Source organism: Lolium rigidum, chromosome 6, assembly GCF_022539505.1.
Source record: "Lolium rigidum isolate FL_2022 chromosome 6, APGP_CSIRO_Lrig_0.1, whole genome shotgun sequence".
Lineage (NCBI taxonomy): Eukaryota > Viridiplantae > Streptophyta > Magnoliopsida > Poales > Poaceae > Lolium > Lolium rigidum.
In genome coordinates, this window is record NC_061513.1 from 160579093 (window position 1) to 160589652 (window position 10560).

At 45.3% G+C, this 10560-nt stretch overlaps 1 long non-coding RNA gene across 1 annotated transcript; it reads right to left on the reverse strand.

Moving 5' to 3' along the window:
- Positions 1-327: 327 nt before the first annotated feature.
- Positions 328-3150, reverse strand: LOC124667714. The gene is made up of 3 exons (XR_006991375.1): positions 2923-3150; positions 1444-1510; positions 328-608 (listed from the first exon to the last, which is right to left on the reverse strand). It is a non-coding gene; the product is annotated as an uncharacterized LOC124667714 (long non-coding RNA).
- Positions 3151-10560: the final 7410 nt, after the last annotated feature.

A 10560-nucleotide genomic window follows, 5' to 3' on the forward strand; every position in this document is an offset into this window, starting at 1 on the left:
ATGTATAACTCTTGTAGCCTGTTATATACTTCAAATATAGGTGCTGGTGAAAAGGGTGAACTAAAAACTGATTCTCTAGAGGCATGCGTCCTACAAAATGCTTGAACATGGGGAGAAGTTTCCTTCCATTAATAGCTCGAGTAGCAATGATGAGTTGGGAACCTCCAAAACAAATCAAACATAAGAAATAATAACATAAAAGGGAAAACATATGAGCCAAATTATAAGAAAATGAATGTGGAGATGGGGAGTATTTGGGGAAGAATATGGCACCAAGAGTAACATGATGGAGAAGGCAAACAATAACATTACTGACATCTCCTTTATTTTAAGTCTATAAAATATTACACATAAAAATGAACCGTGAAAAATAAATATCTGTTAGAGAAATCATGCAGTGGCAAATAACTAAAATTGCTTGATATTGGGCTTGAGATGTAACTGATTACACGTTGGAGCGAGTTGTGCGTCCAGAAGAAATAGTGGTCAGAAGTGTTGTATCTACTTCATCCCCTAGTCCCACTGGCTTTTTGATTGCTGGATTGAAGGCTCGGAGAAATTGTTTAGAGATGTTGAGGTTGATAGCAATTTGGAGCTTCCAAGGGAACCTATAAATGACCATATCTGAAATCAAACTCGCACAAAATAATATGAATCAGAAACTTTCATTTGCAACATCTACATTGCGTGATTTAATTTGGAATTGTGGCCACCTGCTTCTATCCCTAGCACATCCAAGCAGAATCATTTTAGAGCTCGTATCAACTTACTGAATAAAAAGTGAAGCATACATCATAATCATGTAATTTATTGGTTTTGTCACTTTATCCAGTATTTATTTCTCAATGGGTTTCTGAATGATGGCTTTCTAGAAACAACTAAGTATCATAAAGTCAAAGTACAGTAGGCCTGAAGTATGCCATCCAGAGAAACTTATAAGACATCTGGTGTGATAAAAAAATTAGAGTATTGAGTACCTGTATATCTGACACAATGTATTAGAATCATGTAACCAAAAGTTTCAAGGTGTGATTTTTTTTCAAATTGCACATAAATCACTAACCAGCAATACTATCAAAGAAAATGCCTATAACAAAAACAAAGTTGCCCACAATAGGTAGCTAGGCAATTGTTTTAATGTTTATGAGTCAAAAATATATCAGCTCTGTCACCTAGTTCATAATTTCTGTATATGACCCAAGGTTGAGCAATAGTATTATATGATAGGAATGTATTCAGCGTAAGAGCTAATGAAAGCCATATAAAGGTATAGTAACAGATGTTGCTCTAACAAATGTCTATGACGGTTAATGCTATGGACTGGAAAGCCTAGATAGGAAATGTCGTGTGCAAACTTAGATCATAAAAGATGGATCTATATATATGTATATGTATGCTCTAATGTCACGTTGCACCTCCGCGACAATATCAGAACTTGTATACCTCTCATGTGTGCCCAACTGATGCATTGTCACGATAGCATATCGTTTCCTTGCAACATATATGCTACCTGCGACCAAATCGGTTCAAAACACTCACATATCACGGACATAGAAAGAATCAAAAAAAAACTCGGAGAAAGAAATATAAAAAAGAATTTGCATTAGGAGAATTTAGATTGCATATAAATTGATAACATTTTAATCCAGCATTGAGGGAGATGCATGCTCTTGTCATCAATCGCTTGGATGCATGATTGGTACAAAAAAAAAATTAGTTGCAAACAATTGCATTATTATTACCTAAATAAACAATCGCATGCCATCATAAACTCTGGACACCTAACGAATTTTGAGAACTCATTCGAAACATGTGGACAGCCTTTATCCAGGAATGTGGAACTGTTGAGATAATTCACTCCTTACCTTGACTGACCTGATTCCTTTTAATTTTATTTCCTTCAGTTCACCTATTGTACGCTTTTCGTACATGTTTATTTGTATGGATGCAAGTTGAAATACCTTTTTACCAAAATAATGATATAACAATTTACTATTATTAACAATGATTACTCATATATATATCAGCAATGCAGTTAAATAATGAAACAACAGAAACCGCATAACCTACAGTAGCATGGTACCACATAGTTTCACTTATGAATAGTGGTTATAGCCAATATAATAGCAAGGACCTGATACTTGGTATGTTGGTGACAACAAAGAAGAAACTTAGTCAGATTCAAAGAATAAGTGGAATGGGACCGGTGGCGAGATAGGAGGCTGTGCTGGACTGGCCAGCCAGGAAGAAAGGCGAGACACCCAGAGGACAGTGGACGTTCAGCAAGCGACGTGGAAAGACGGGGCACGGCGGTCGGCCAGATGGAATTGACGCCGCAATGGAGGCAAGGTGCAAGACTGGTTGGTAGTAGATGTCGCTAATCAATAGTTTTGTAGAAGATCATGTCGCTAATCAGTAACCCCTGTCTTTGTGAAAGATATCCATCTTTTTGCATGTACATAACAAATGATGGTTTAGTTTCTGAAAAATAATAAGGCTTAGTAGTAGCTTACAGGAATTTAACATGACAATTATTAATGCTCGATTCTAAGTAATGCAAAGAGAGGTAATGAATACGATGTTGCTCGCTACAGAACTGTGGAAGTTGTAACAATGGGAAAACTTTACCACTTTCAACCTGCATTTCAGAAGAAACCTCTCCTTTCCTATCTGTACAATATGTACAATAAATGCCATCCTTATTTGCAAAATTCAGTGTCCTGACAACACTGTCATGATCGATCAACTTCAAACAATTCACAAAAAAAGTGCAAGCTATCATCCACGTGCACGAAACAACCATGTGAAAAATAGCTTTGGGAATTAATCAAGATCAGCTAATCAGAAATGCATTGTTCCTAACGGCCTTCAGATAACGAAATTCACAGGAAGGAAGGCAAGCAAGAGAACTCAGATTTCTACCTTGTTATTATGCTCATGTTCTGGCTGCCGCCCCTGTTCCTCAAACACTGCATAAAATCAGATAGATGCGTACAGGAGAGAAGAAAGCATATGGAAGTAGAGGGAGTGGGCCTGTGGTTCAGCCACTGCCGGCCGCCGAACTCGGGAAGAGGCCACTCCACCCGTTCAGGAAACCTCATGGCCGTACCTGGCCGCCGCATCTCGGAAATAGGTCTCCACCACGCCATCAGGAACTCATCTGCCCCACAGCCGCCGCCGGAAGCTCGCCATCGCGGCCGACCAAAACGTCGTGGGAAGCGTCTGGCCTCGCCTCGCCCCGCTGGAAATCGTCCCCCTCCTCCTCCCCCAAAGCTCCAGCGAGACAACCGCCGCCGCTGTTCGGTCAATCTTGTCGCCGCCCAGAACTGGAATGGTAATCCGGCGAGGAGATCTGCGCCGGCGTATCCGTGAAGACTAATGACATGGGAGAGGAATGTTTAGAAGAGGAGAGCTTCGTGGCTCTCAACTACCAGCAGGAAAAGAAGAGCTGCCGGCGGCGAGGGAAAAAGGACCTCGAGAAATCACCGGCAGCGAGGGAAGAAGATCGGAGATCCGATCCAGATCCAGAGAAACCGACAACTCGGTAAAATCCACGAAAGAGCCAATGGACGGCACCGTCCAAGGCAAGAGAGGAGATCGAGTCATCGAGACAGCTGTTCCCTCCAGCCCCACAAGTTACTGGCCCATTTGCAGAGACCGCACATCGTTAGTGAGCGGCAAAGCTCTGAGAAGCCAGCGATTGCAACAAGATTACATATTGTAACTAATTCCACTTTGTTCTCCTCGGCCTGATCGAAGGAAGAAAAATCTCATACAACCTAGACCGTACACTCCATCGTTGGACCAACTCGAGAGGCTGACATCTGGCAACATGTCAAAGCTAACATGCCAGTGTGTCACATCTCCCCCAATTCCTAGTTCTCAAGTTCACTTCCTCGACACACAGGCACGGGGCACTCCCTGACGCCCTCGCTAGTGGTCCTACTGCCCTGCTGGTTGCCTCGATCCATTCTGTTGGCATTCATCTTGTTGGCAAATCTGGGAATCTAGGATAATCTGTCGAATCGCCGAAACAAAATGTGAGACAAAGTTTGGGCATCCGCATCTGATAGCATGTCGCCGTCTTACCAAACAATCTGATCTCCGGGCGGACCTGCCTGACGGGCATGTTTGCGGGATCCACCGGCGGCGTCGAGGAGAGGCAAGACCATGTGGAAGAAGGCACAGGAATTTTCAAGTACCACATGCACTTTTTTATATAGTACTAGCAAAAGTGCCCGTGCGTTGCACCGGGAAAAATAAATACTTAAACGAATAAATTATCTATGTTGACACTTCTATTCGTCACCATCGTTCGTTGGTGGTCATGTTTTCTTCTAAACATGACTCTTTTTTAAATAGCGGGCTATAATATATAGCCGTGGAGATTTTTGAAGCTATAAAAGGGCCTATAGCCGAGGAGATTTCTGAAGCTATAAAAGGCTATAGCCTAGCTATAGCGACCATATATCTAATTTGCTAAATAATAGGGAAAAATCCAATATTACGGCAACATATAAATCGACTATATGATCAATAATTCACAGATACCATAATAATATTGTCACATAAGAGAGCGCATAACCAAAACATAGTTCACATATAGTTATGTCAAAAACATAGTTCATAGATAGTTAAAGACATAATTTTGTCCAAATATTACAACATAATTATAAGTAATAACAATTGATGATATAGTGGTGTTCATAAATTGGGACGCTCTGAAAATTTTAGGTTAATTTTTTTGGGCCCATTGAGGGGGAAGAATACATCTATTAGCCTAAATTGGGGCTAAATAGTTATAGCTGGGCTATCAAAGTCTATTCCATTTAGACTTTAAAGGCTCTAGCCGTAGCCGCGAGCACCGCGGAAGGCTATAGCCAGCTATTTTAAATAAATATAATCAATCTTAAAAATTTAGATTGCGAACCTCCGCTGCATCGACTCGTAATACCGCTTGCTTGCAATGATGATGGGAAAAACCCGTGTCTGGTCTACACTTGTGCCGCGGACACCGGCCGGTTATTAAAAAAAGATGGATTGGTCAGGTTGTGATTTATTAGCTTACACAATTCTGATACAATAATGTCCCAACTTTCTCAACGTCCTCTCAGGTTGATGCCACCAAACTAATTAATTAGAAAATTACGGGCTAAAACGTTGGGAGGTAAAATCAGGTAGAGAGAGTTTGCGAACATCAGATTCGAGTATGATATGATTAATATCGTGATGAATATAAAATGGTGCACAAGGAACATACAGTGCCGGACTCTTCAACATGTGCAGGTGCAAAACAGCTTGCAACATCGCCATCAGCTTCAGTAGGATCTTCATGATAACTACCAATTCAACAAGCAAATCAGCAGCATCAGTTAAGCATATAGAGCAAGCAATCAGCGGCGGGGAAGCGCATCTAGCAAACATCTCTGTTGCTGAATCTCTCTGTTTTTCTTTCCATATGGCCCCCGACCCACTCATCCCCGCCGGTCTTCTTCCATCCCCGCACGGCCGGCCAAGGATCGGCAGGATCCGCTCCATCACCTTCCCGCCGGTACCCAAGGTTTGTTGGGTTTGACAGGGCGAGGAAGCGGGGCGTGTATTGGGCTTGGACCAGAAGAAAATCAATCGAATCTCATGCTTGGTTGGGATAGGAGGAGCCGATCCTGTGGATCTTTGTAGCTACTCCTTGCTGCCAAGCTCCGTCCATGTCTCCCTCCGGTACCCATCTTCTCGTCCCCGTCCATGCCTGCCTCCCGGCCCCGCTTAGTGGCGCTGAAGTAGGGTGCGGTCGACACCGTCGCTGGCGAGGCGGAGCGTTGATTGAGGAATCGGGGAGAGGACGCCGACGATCTACGAGATCTACCCACAGATTTCTTTGTTGATCCAGAACTTTCTCTCCCAAAGATTCCTTTCTTGATCCAAAAAAAAATCTATAATTTTTCTGGGAATCGCAGGCACGGGATAAGGCCACATATATGGTCAGATTTTCTTGGGGAAAGGGCAAGAGATTAAACAAAAACCGAGTTGGATCGGTAGTAATCGTGTTTGGTCTGAACTCGTTCAGGACAGATCTCGGCCTCTCGGGTAGAAAGAGTGGGACCGGAACAAACCAAACATTATTAAGGAAGGGTTCAACTGCAAAAACGCCCGGCGGATGGTGTATTTCCGAACCGTTTTTCACTTACCGGGTGGCAGAGCGGGTAACATCTACTTTGGTGGGAGGGCAAAACGGTCCAACAAAATATTGGACGAAAATTCTGGCAGAAACCTTAGCTCCTTTATTATTAGGTATAGATTTGTAAAGTAATTGCGTAGGATTTAGATCCGATGAATTTTTTCCTAGACAAATTATTTGATGCATAGGAACACATCCTATAGATATTAATCATATAGGAATCGTGTGGTGTAAATTCTATAGGATAAAGCCATTAGGTCACCTCATGGAAAAAAATTCTTTATTACAATTAAACACACTTTATATTCCTATAGGATTCAAATGCGCGTGACATTCTAACCCTTTGCTTTTCCTATTTCTTTGTTTTTCCTATCTAACAATCAAAGGAACACTAACTAGGAGTGTGGGAATTAGGGCATCCAACGGGGAGACACATTTCAGACGTCCAAATTGTCTGCGCGCATCCGTTTGTGTCACCTCGTGGACACTAAAATGGGCATGCGTATGTTTGCGTCATGGGTGTCCCCAGCGACCCGACGCATTTTGGCCGCGGGCGATTTTTTCTGAAATATCGAAAAACTGCACAAACAAGTAAATTACATAAACATATGGCCATCATATTGGCTCAAATTGAGGTCCCAAATAAGTTCATCACATTGTACACATGGTACGACACAAAATGTAATCCAAAAGGGGCACACACATGGTCAGAATAACAAATATAGTCCAAAAAGAGGCTATGGTGCTTGACAATGGCGACGCAGATTAGGTGTCTCACGCGTGGATTTAGGCGCGCTTCTTCAGGAACCATGCCATGGTGTCGTCTTCCATGCTGCCCAAGTCGGCCAACATGATCCTTGTATCCTCTGTCCGGATCTTGGCCTCGGCGTCCATCCTTCTGGCCTCAGCATCACGCATTTTGGTCTTGGCATCTGCCTTTTTGGCCTCGACGTCCAATCTTTGGACCTCAATGGCCTCTTTGGTGGGGTTGAGCTAGATGGCATTAGAGGCCTCCTTTTCCAGGAGCATCTTCTCGTCCCTTTTGGCCAGGGTAGCTTCAGACTCGGCCATGATCTTCTTCAAGGTCTAGCTCAATGCAAGGGTTGATGCCTCCTGGGTAAGATCGGCCTTGGTAGCCTTATGGCCCCGGGGACGAGGTGGAAGGGCTTTCTGCTTAGGTTCGTCGTCTTCGCCGTCAACGATCAACGTGGCTGTCCCATTCTTGACAGCTTTATTGTAGGCTTCATAGCTAATCCTCCACTTCGGCGCGTCCTTCAGATTTTTCCCAGCAATGGACCATATAGAAGCCCTTCATATGTTTGCCCTGAACTTCTCCAAGGCCATGGGTACCTGAAATTGCTAAAAGTAAAGTGTATGGTTTTCTAATGCTAAGTACATAGATGGAGTGATGATGCCCGTTTCTTTACCATAGCCAGCACGCCCGTGCCGCTCTCCGGGTGGGAAACAACATGATCGACAACAACGGAACTTGGAGGTCTCCTGTTTGATGTAGGTTCATCTTTTTCAGATAGACTTTTTCGTGCATTCGTTGTGCATCTCATAGGGCTTGTGGTGCCTTCTCTCTTCGTATTCTTGGATCACCTTGGCCCATTAGACTTTGCCCTTTTTCTGGGCACCATTTATGTAGTCATTGCTGGTCGTGAGCCATGCATCGCACAAACATTTGTCCTCGTCGTCGTTGAAGCTGCTGGTCCTGTGGCTCTCCTCCTTATTTTTGCCAGCATCATCCCTGGTTAGGACAGGCCCAGTTGTTGGTTGTGTGGGCTGGGTGGAGAACACCCGTTTGCCATCGATGTCCGCCCGATCCAACGTGTGTTACCACTGATCCTGCGTCTCTGGGCCAGGATCCTGCGTCCTTGACCCGACGAAGATGCCGCCTTCGCCGACGAAGCCGCTGCCGAAGATCATGGCCTGGATATTGCCCTCATTGCGTCTCGTCCAATAGGCCTACGAATCACCGGACGTCAGATGAATGACACACGGCAGAGCGGGACACTAAGAGAGCAAATGTACCGGGTCGTCCATTGTCGGGGCAGATGGTGTCATTTCCTCAAACAGGGTGCGGGGCACCGGCATGCTCTCTTCCGGGACCTATCGCGTCTTTTGTGTCGCGGCCGGGCACGAGTCGCCGCTCCTCGCGTCCGGTTTAGGTCGGGAACCGGGGCCCTGTTGAACTGGACCGGTGTGGCGCCGGAGGCGAACCGCGACGCCACGTGGACCTGCGAGGGTGCAGGCGTTCCAGGACGCAGTTGGAGACTTACCGAGCTCATCGACGAGGCCGGGGGAGCGACGCCCACGATCCTCTCTTGCTTGACGAAGTACATGGCTTCCGCTGGTCTCGGATGGAGGCCTACGTGGGCGTCGGCTTTCACCTGCATCTTCCACGCCTTTTGGGCAGTGGCCTGCGCCTGCTAGGCGGCCGTCGTCGCTGCATTCTTCTCCTTAAGATTCTTGCGCCGGCCGCGAGTTTTCGTGGCTGAAAGAACATCTCTCATATTATGTTTTGTGTGTTTGATGTCAATGTATGTGATACACTAATGTTTGTTTAAGTGGTACAGGGATTATATAGATACATTTGTATGTGTGTTGGATGTGGTCAGTTCTGTCAAAAACAAACAGCAAAAAGATCATCAGGCCGGATTATCCGGGCCGGATATTTCCAAAATATCCGGCCCCCAGTTTTTCGGCTAAGGACTCGAGGAATTGCAGCTCAGTACACTTCTGGATAGGGGCCGGACATTTGCCCGGATATTGTTCCGGTTTTGTCCCAAGGCTGGATTATCCGGGCCGGACATTTCGGAAATATCCGGGCCCCTCGAAAATGGCTAAGGACCTGAAGAAAAGCTTGTCTGGATAGAGGCCGGATTTTTAGCCGGACATTGTCCCGGTTTTGTACCTGAGGCCGGATTATCCGGGGGGGGCGGATTATCCGGCCCTTACTTAGGCCGGAATATCCGCCCCCCCGGAAGCCCCAACGGCTGGATTTTGGGGAGGGGTATTTATACCCCTCTTCTTCTTCCTTCCCCCTTTGCTCAATCATTGCACAAGAAATCTGCCAAGCTTCACCTCCATTAGAGCCACCTACAGAACACAAGATTTGCAAGATCTTCTTCCTCCCCCAACCAAAGCTCTTGATCTTTGGAGATTCGAAGGAGAAGACACCGATCTACATCCTCACCGAAGCGTTTTTCATTTCCCCCTCATTTGTTTGAGGGATCTCATGCTAGTGTTCCTATTTGGTTCCCTAGTTGATTTGTGTTGATGTGTTGTTGTTGATTGTTGTATTGTTACAGATTTGGGAGCCTCCAATTCAGTTGTGGATGTGTGCCCCAAGAACCTTGTAAAGGCCCGGTTTCCGCCTCGAGGAAATCCCTTAGTGGAAGTGGGCTAGGCCTTCGTGGCGTTGCTCACAGGAGATCCGAGTGAAGCCTTCGTGGCTGTTGGTTTGGCTTTCGTAGCAACCACACTCCTCCAAACGTAGACGTACCTTCTTGCAAAGGAAGGGAACTACGGGAATCATCTCCGTGTCATCGCGTGCTCCACTCTCGGTTACCTCTATCCTATTCTATCTCTTATATTGTGTAGCTATATCTTGCTTAGTTGCTTATCTTGTCATATAGGTAAATTCACTTAGGTTCATATCTAGAGAATTTACCTTTGTGTCAAGCCTAAATTGAAAAAGAACTAAAAATTGGTTAGCACCTATTCACCCCCCCTCTAGGTGCGGCATACGATCCTTTCAATTGGTATCAGAGCCTCGGATCTTATTTCGGGCTTAACCACCTAAGAGTATGCCGGACGAGGAACCTTCGGTTGGGGCCGCTAAGACGGTCTCCATGGAAGACTTCAATTCGTTGAAGTCCTCCATGGAAGCCCAAATGGAAAGCATGAAAAAGATGATTTTCGAGCTCTTGACTCCGGTCCCTCCCAAGGCTCCCATTGTAGAGGTAAAGGACACGGGTGCGTTAGAAGAGGGAGATGCTTCGGAATTACCCTCCTCTACCAAACCCGTGGAAGGTGATAACTTAAACACTATCAAAGCTCCCATTGCATCTCCTAGGGGAACTAGTGGAGGTGAGAGCTACAATCGAGTAGCTCCACCTTTTCTATCTCCCGATATACCGGTTCCCCATCCCCATATGAACATTCGGGGCGACCCACCTAAGTTTTCCGTTGAGAATTTCGATACTTGGCAATTTGAGTTTCGCTCTCATGTTTGCAGTGCCTCCAATGAACTTTGGAGAATCATCATGGAAGGCTTCAAGCCATACAACCCCGACAAGTTGACTAGAAGAGAAGCGGTTGATTGTCAACTCAACAACACCGCCTTGCACATGATTCAAACTAGTGTGGGGACAAAGGAC